Source organism: Triticum aestivum, chromosome 7D (assembly GCF_018294505.1).
Source record: "Triticum aestivum cultivar Chinese Spring chromosome 7D, IWGSC CS RefSeq v2.1, whole genome shotgun sequence".
Lineage (NCBI taxonomy): Eukaryota > Viridiplantae > Streptophyta > Magnoliopsida > Poales > Poaceae > Triticum > Triticum aestivum.
In genome coordinates, this window is record NC_057814.1 from 170,778,907 (window position 1) to 170,788,131 (window position 9,225).

Here is a 9,225-nt window from a genome sequence, read left to right on the forward strand (position 1 = left end):
AATAACTTCAAAGTGGGAAAAGCTAGAAGCAAGAAAAAGCGTGCATGCCGCATGCATAACAATCGAAGAGGTGCGTGTCCTCGATGGAGGCAAGCTAGGAGTACATACATGATCCGGTCAACTGCCGCTTCAAAGAGGTGCGACTCTTTATTTTTGGATAAAGCAAAGAGGTGCGACTCAATAAATCCTTCGGGGGTCCAAACAGGCTGCCAAATTTATCTTCAAAATCAATTCTTCCTTAGTCAACTATTAATCTTTTTTTATTCTTTATGAGAAAAACAAGTCTAGATCTCGGTGTCTGACTACCTGCCGGCTGCCGAATTTGTGTTTAAAAATAATTCTTTTGGAGTCTAAGTGTTGGATTATTAATTCAATTTTTGTTTTTTACGAGAAAAAAAAGTTCAGATCTTGGAGTTCTGCCTACATGTCGTCGTCGAGTGCCACTGTTAGATATTGTCATAACACGCTGATGAACGTTTTGATGGAAACGCTAATTTTCTTTCCCTTTGCAGCACATAGGTATGTGTGCTAGTACCGGTATAAAAAGATCCGAAGAGGCAGACCTAAAGTCTCGGCCATCAAACTATGGCAACAACGACCTACATTATTTCAATGGCGAGTGCTTAACATGTTTAATGTGCAATTAATACCATATACCAAATATGAACATCTATGTTAATCACATAATTAACACATACTAGGGTTTAGACACGATCAATTTCCTCTTCAATATCAACATAAGGCTGGTTGTAATGAGGAGTATTATATACTAGTATCATGCATATGATACTAGTATATGATACTACCTCCGTAATGCATAGTATCATAAGTTAGTATCTTAGGTTGCCTTATTAATTGTCATGCATGACACAAATTAGTGCAACATTTAATATGATACGGTATCATGATATGATAGCACATCCTCTCTTTCGTTATTTAATTCTGTGCCACATCATCCAAAAAGTCTATAAGCATGCATGATACCACTTATGATACTCCCATTACGACCAGCTGGTAGATTATTAAACTAACTTGTGCTAGATACATCCATTTGAAGGACAAGCTTTTTTGGATGGAGGGAGTACTAGATAACTCGAAAACAAAGGAGCTTATTCTCACCTTAGCTATGCGACATAAAAACATCACTGGCATATACTTTCAACGATAATATTGCAATTCCTTTTTTGTAGGTAGAATATATAAGTTCTTCATATAGATATGAAATATGAAGTTTACTCCTACATAAGATAATCAGTTTTGCTAGAACTCATCTAGCTGAGTTTTAGTTATGTCTCATTCACTTTTATAGATTGGATGTGATGCTATAAGATGCGTGTGTGCTGATGTGGGTTGGTACTCCTTTTCCATCTGTTTTGTCTTCTAGGTGAATGAGACCAAATTATATCTCATCTAAATGAGTTCTAGGTACTCCCTAAGATAATACTGATGCAGTACATGCAAGCATTGTCAGAGGAGCTAAAATTGTGGAGGCAAAACCCACGTACAACTATAGTTACCACTACGGTCATCCTTCGGGTAGCAACAATAGTATCCCCGTGACACGATCCTTTGTGAGTGGTGCAAGTTGCTTTCACAGCAATACACAAAACAACTGTCGAGGTCCAACCTCACCAAGTTGCTTGGATAGTCGTTGTTAGGGGAGTAGTAGATACAGTTTGCTTCCACTATGCCGCGCTTGTCCGCGGTCGACACGTGCACCGCCTTGCAGCATCCTGCCCCCAGGAACAGGGCATGATCTCCCAGGTTCACCACCTTTACCCATACGTATGAGGGCGATCCTGTTGTTTTGTTAGGGTTGACGGCGAGTTCGAACACCGTATTTTTTTTTACCCTTGGAGTGGTTTGAGATCTCCAATGCTATTGCAAGCTTGCCGCATAGCTCGACGATATAGTTGGCATCCCCGTAGCCGATGGGTACCATGGTTACCTGGTCGACTGAGGTGATCATCGGTGCGCCGGATTTGTTCTGCCCGATGATGAACCTGTATAACATTTTAGTCCACGAAAGACCGTACAGCTCGCCGTTGCAGAAGGCGATGTCTTTGAGTGTAGGGAATCCGTGGACCACCCACCCGCACCCTCGTGTGACTAGTAAAATGCCCGTGCGTTGTCACGGGCTTTTGAAATATTTTGCTGGAGCTATGTAAACATAAAGCATGTTAAATTTCACGTGTAGAGAATAGATACCATGGGCCCAATCGAGTAACAATTTAAATCCACTTCACTTGCAATGTTAATTGATAGAAAAAAGGCAATTTGACCTTGGATGCATATAGAACGATTATCCAACTAAAAAGTTGTTACAAATTAAGATCTACTATTTGATGCACTTAAGAAATCTCGCACAATATCAGAAATTTTGTTTTTATCTTCACTGGCATGATATTCGAGCAAGTATAATAAAAACATTTTCCTGAACTTGTACCCATTATGCACAAGCAATATATGCAGTTAGCACAAATACTTCACGTCAAAGGGATTAAAATGTCTAACAGAGAATACCCATCGTAGAAACCGGATGAAGTAATTCTTTACCATTTCACCAGAGCATAAATAAATAATAGCTAGACAAATCTCGGTAATTTCCTAAATTAATATTATTTTGAATATAGTGATAATAGAAGTAAAATGTATTCGTATGGTCACAATGCATGGAAATTTGAAGGGAGTGCCTTTGCGATTAACTAACAAGAAATGTATGTTTTAGTCGAGCTCGATTGCCGCTGGTCTTCCTCCAAATGTTTGTCTTTTTCTTCACCCGTCGATCCAACCACCTCCGCTACGCCACAATAGAGAGCATCTACATCCGAGCACCACAAACTGTCCCTATACGCCCGGTCAGAAAAACCGACGCAGACCGATGACTCATAACAACCCTATGGGCATGGGTTGTCTTGCACCCGTCATATCTAACCAAAATCTGGGGCGGATATAGGAAGGCCGCGTCCGCCACATTAGCCTGGCCCATGCTAGCCCGCGTCGACCACACTTTGTTCCCACTAAAATCCCCACCCGGAGCAAACCCTAACTCCACTTCACTTTCAATCCGCACTCCGTCGATTCACCTCCACTCCACGTCCATTCCCCTCCCCCTCTCTGTCCCAATGTCGACACCGACGGCACCAAAGGTGACAGATCCGGCAAAAAAGGATGACTGGGATGCCTTTGTTCGCGAGGCGGAGGGGGACAAGGAGGAGTGGCCCTCCACATCGCGCTATAGCGGTCGTGGGTTGACATACAAGGCGCCAGCAGCCTCGCCTATAAACATACCAAGAGTAATGTTTCCAATCATTAAATACTTAGTAAATCCTCAAATACCATCTTACAATCCACCGGAACATAGTAGCATCACATCCTTTCTATTTCACAGTCCTCGTATCATTCTAGATATAGGTTTATGTCATTGTGTGAGATTTTCCTAGATGGATCACACCAGTAAGCTTAGCTATTTCCAATATCACCAATCGAACATATAAAAAGTGTATCAACTTACATAGTATAACAAAATTGGGTCTTCTCAAACTTGCTATATCGACCAAAAATTACCAATTTGCCCGCTGTTAAGGAAGTAGAATAAGTGTCACTGGTCCCAGCAGTATATTGTTTATTCTACGTTGTCAGTGCTAGCACGACCAACATGATAAAAGTGGCAAAACCCTCTGAGCTTGTCGTTACCACCGGTCCACCGCAACAGCCCATGCTCTCAATACTTAGTTCATCGAGTTGTGTCATTAACCATTACTTAGTTCATGAAAATAGCAACAATATTATGACCTGGATATAGTAAATTAGCAGGCTAACATAATACAAAGGTAACATGAGATTACCTCAGCAATATCTTAATTATGTTTTCATCAAAGATCTACATGCTTAAATTTCTGCATTCTGATTAAGAAAAACTAAAGGCTCTTTCTTGAAGTATTGACACCTGATCACTCGCCTCAATTTTTTATCTTCAAATTTCCAACTTGGCATTTGCTTAGTTGTTATGATAATCCTGCTAGTACAACTATGAAAAATAGGAATCACCATGGTGTTTTCATTTGAAAGAAAGAAACACCACCAGTCATGAGGCCCTTAAGGAATCATGACATGACCTGAATCTGATTTGCTACAAGATATTTGTCCTTCCTCATATTCAGATCAAGTGGGCAAAACTCCAAACGAAACGATGTACGCATGAAAGAAACACTATTTTTGGCATTTGCTAAATAATCATGGGAGTACATAGAAAACAGAAGATGATTTGGGGCTTCAAGGTCCAGTAGTATATATATTGCCTTTTGCTTACGTGTTTGATGTGAACCGCCGATGAAGAAAAATGCGACCATTCCGAAGTACGATTTGTCGGGTTTGTAAGGGAACTTCGCGTGCCTTACTCATAAATTGAAAACCCCAACGATTGTAATGGGAGATGTCCTCCAAAATATTACAGGAATGGACCTTTGAGAAGCTCAGTAGAAACAAAGGTGAAAAGATGGAGATGTAGTCACTTCATTGTCAGACTCATTATTAACAAAAACAAAGGTTGGTAAAAAAGAGTGTCTATCTATAGTCTCCAAGTCTTTGATTTACCTGAACAAAGGCTACAGAAAGAATATACCAGCACAACACCTATCTGCAGCAGCTTTCCGCGGAGTTTCTGAAAATGCATAGCAGAAGGACAAGCAGATTGTCAGATACCAAGCAACTTGTCATAATAATTTGCATGGGAGTTCAAAAAATTGTGTGGGATCTCCATTGCCTGGGTAACTAAACCAGGAGGTTAATATTCCAAACTTCTCTACCAAGCTATATCATTTTGGTAGCTTATTTTTGCTTTCTAATTACATGATTGACCAGCTAAGAAATGATTTAGAGTTAGCTTGTACTATTTCCTCCAGAATTGCTCTGTGCAAATTGAATCAATAATCAATCAGAAGAAAAATATCAGCAAAATGTGATTATTTAGATGAAACAAGAGGCGGTGGTTGCCAACCTACTCCCATAAGTTGAGCACCACCATGCCGGCGTGTACGATGAGCACGACAGTGCCGACGTTTTGGAGAAAAAGGGTTCTCCAGCCACATGGACCCACCAACACCAATTTATTACATCAAAGAGGCTAACCAAGTCAACGACCCTGTTGTGTTCTTGGCTCTTGAACTTTTCTCTCTAGCATTTTGGCGCTTATAACGTGTTCTTGCTTATAGTAACTAACCAACTGAATCAAAATTCATTAGTAGTTACCATTCCCACTGTCTGTAACAATCATAGCACATTTAGCAATCAATCGCTAGCAACAAGCATAACACTGTCTACAACAAGCCTAACATGCCCACTTTTAAAGGACACAACACTACAGAGCTCACAACAAACAATTCATATTGGGTAGAACTTCACAGTTTAGGTGGCGTCCGACCAACAAACTGCACATCAACAAAAATTGGAGCTCACCTTGGTGATCGGCAGTCAGGGCATCCACCTTCGCTCGTGGTGCTCGAGATCGGCGGCCGACGAGTAGGATATTAAACACGGCGACCGGGAGGAAGGGTCACGGCTGAGGTTGACGAAGCAGTTTACGGAAGCGGCGTCCGGAGGTTGAAGATGCAGTCGACGATGATGTCTGTGGATGCATCAGCTCACAGCCTCAGACTTGACCTCGACGTGCAGCGATGAGGACCGGCGGGCACCGGTCGCCTTAAGCTTTCCCCCGCCTACTGCACTGGGGACACCTCACTCTCTCGCCAACGCTGGCGCTACCAGCTCATGTTGCAAGCTCCGCAATCGACCAACAATCGTCGCGACAGTCTCCGGTCACCGCCAATGTCCGGCGGCGTGGGCCCGACGGCGGGGGGCATCGCGCTGCCATCGATGGGGCAGCCGCCCCCGCCGCAACACCTGGAGCCCACCTCGCCCATGGCGCGCCCGCACCACTACTACTACCTCTTCTCGGGGCATCTAGGAAAATAAATGCATCCGACAGACTAACAACTTTCAGGAAATTAGACACATGACTGGACTGAATACATCAAATCCTTATCATTTTAGCTAACCACTTAATTACCTCCATTATCAGTAATTCAACTACTCACCTTAGAGCTAGTACTGAACTTCAGTGTTTATTATGTGCAATCACAATCGTATCAACCAAAGAACCATTACCACACTACTGTTGACAGCATGCTTGATTCGACCACTTGATGCATGAGTAAAAGTACTTAGATGGCTGTGTTTCAAAAATTTCTCGGTAAACCAAAGGGATCAGCGAATGTAACCAATCATGGTAGGAAACACAAATACAAGTAGAGTTCGACACATCTACTGGTAAAAACTGCAGATGGATGCATTAGATCCTCTCATGATTTTCAGTCTCTGGCATTTAGTGCTAAACAAACTGCATTAAAATTTTAAGGTCAGAAATTGTTGGAACTTTTAAAACTTGACTTGTTCAGTTCACAGCCTATCTGTGTATGAAAGGTGTAACAGTAATATAACACGAAGGCCACATGCATGATTTTTCACTGAAAGAAGGAAAAGGTCGACACATATAAATATATATCTCCAAACTTCCTTATCAAAGATGAAAATAAGTAGTTCATGCATCCTAATGCAATTTAATTTTTGTTATTAGCAGCATAGTAGTGTTTGTTTGACAATGAATATCCTTGCCTCAATTTGCAACTTGCAAGTGGATGCATATGCAGGATTGCTAATTTAGCAAAGCTTGGGCCTCATACCCGAGGATTCAGAGAGAAAAGCAACAAGATATTGAGCATCGTAGAACTGGCTCAGTTATGAGACCAGCCTGGCAAATTCGTTGATAGGAAATTGACAAGCTTCTTCTACCAGTAATCTAAGGCTGGCTCAGCCTTAGAATGTACATGTCTAGTACTCTTCTACTGCAAGGTATATTACATGTCTAGTCAGAGATAAAACTTGACAAGCTTCTTATTCTTCTCGTACAAGTTATATTACATGTGTAGTACAGAGATAAAATTATAAATTCTTTCCATGAACCAAGACTTCGAAGCAAGCATGAATAAAGTATAGCCAGCACAGATCATGTAATGTTAATTGTGTCAAGAACTAAATTTTCCTTGGTTGTGAGCGAGATTGTCAGCAAATTAGTTTGAATTGTACCTGCCACAGTGAACCGCTCCTTAGGATCGGGGTCATAGGCCTCAATCTGTTTGGTAGTCTTATTGGTGAAGTAGCCCACAGAGAGATCGTTTTGGGCGAAATGGAAGGTGTACAGTGTCTTGGAGAAGTACTCGGATTTGGGTAGGATCTCATGATAAATTCCACCTGTAGAGCAAAATATAAAAAATTACTGTCGCGTTCTCTGAAATCTGAATGAAAATATGGAATATGACACGCCTTTACTCCTCACCCATTCTGTTATACACGAACTGGCTTCTCTTGGTGAATTGTTCCAACTCCCAGGTCTGCACATCCAAGTAGATCGGGCTGTAAATGAATGTCCAAAAAAGTATGAGGCTGTAATTGGAGATGAATATACCCCAATTAGATAGCTGTGACTGAGAGTCTGAGATAGATGATGCACTGACATATGTACCGGCCGGCCGGCACCTCCGCGGAGATTTAATGAAAGACATTAGACATGATTGCACGGTATCAGGGAGGGACGAAGCTACATTACTCTCTCGCCGTGATTCAATACTGTCATACATGTAGCTCTCTTCTGCTTTGACATTGACCAAAACTACTGCACCTAATTACACTGGTCATACATGTACGTTCACATAAAGAAGAGAACGAAGCATCTCACAAATTTGACTACAAGAGGAAAAATACGCCACCGCCAATCCAACTCGACATGGCACGAATTCATCATCAGAGCACGTAAATTTCATTAGCTGGTACCATGAACCAAAATGATTAAAGAAACCCTGCATAAGCATCTCTGAAACATCCAACAGGAGACATGTGCACGCATTATGTATTTCAGTACCAATATAATGCAGCACAAATCTAACTATGTGAGGAAATAGACAGGGCTCAAGTGAAAATCATCTTACCTGAGCCAATCTCTCCTGCCTCCTCGCAATATTCCTCTCCCTGCTAGCTAGCCTTGCTCTTGGCACGCTTGGCCTCAAACTGGTCAGAGAGGGTCTTCTCTCTTGCCTTCTCAGCCTTGGACTTGTGGATACTCTCCATGAGGACCCTCTTGTTCTTGAACATGTTACCTTGACCTTCAGGTACATGTCATGAAACATGCAAGCATCTCAACACGCTGCGCGCCAAGGCCGTGCTGGCCTTCTCGACCACCGTGCCGCTCTTGGAGATCGCCTTCGCCGTCCTGCTCCTCCCCTACCTTCTCCTGGCCACGCTGGCCTTCCCGCAAGCGACCTGGGAAGCCCAACCCGTCCTTGCCCGTCTTCCTCGGCCTCGCGCGCCTCCTCCTCGCCGCGCACACCATGGGCGGGTTCCTCGTTGGTGCCGCGCTCCCGGCGCTCTACGTCCTCGACGGCCTCCGGTCCGGGGACACCACGGGGATCGCCGCCGCAGCCCCGCACGTGTTCCTGCTCTCCGCGCAGGTCTTCATCGAGGGGCTCACCGCCGTGGTCCCGTGGCGGTTCTCGCTCCCCGTCAGGGCCGCCGTACCAGTCATGTACAACGCGCGCAGGATGTTCGTGGCAGGGGAGTGGCTCCGGCAGGAGATGGAGGGGGTGACTGCGGTGACGGGAACGGAAGGGGGCGGAGCGGCAGGAGGCTGGGCGGGTCGAGGAGTTCCCCTGCGGCGGCGGCGGCGTAGGATACCTAGTGCGCATCGGACGACGATTCTGGCGGCTGCTATTGGCTGATGGCGATCACCTTCACGGCTGAGATGGACCACGCCGAGGAGTGGACTTGGCTGACGGGGACACGATCTAGGAGGAGCATGTAGAGGAGGGCTGGGGGAGAGGAGGATAGATCGTGTCGTGTGTGTTCTCTTTTTGCCCCAGCGTTCATCCAGATTGTGCGTTGTGGACTGGTGGAGGAGGAGCGACAGACAACAATACTCAGTTATTTGTTTCCTAATTAATGTGGTCGAGCAATTTAAGGTAAGGTTAATTAATTTCGATTTGATCTTTAGAGATTGATCGTGATTGATTCTTTCACATAAAGACATTCCTCAATAACTTGCGCTAGAATGAAAAGTTTTAATCCGTTCAGTTTTTTTGTTGTGTGTAAGGGTGACGCGAAACTAAACCGGTGGGG

The 9,225-nt window shown here is 43.7% G+C and overlaps 1 pseudogene; it reads left to right on the forward strand.

Moving 5' to 3' along the window:
• The first annotated feature begins 6,878 nt into the window (after positions 1 to 6,878).
• On the forward strand, positions 6,879 to 8,828 carry LOC123171013 (uncharacterized; annotated as a pseudogene).
• Positions 8,829 to 9,225: the final 397 nt, after the last annotated feature.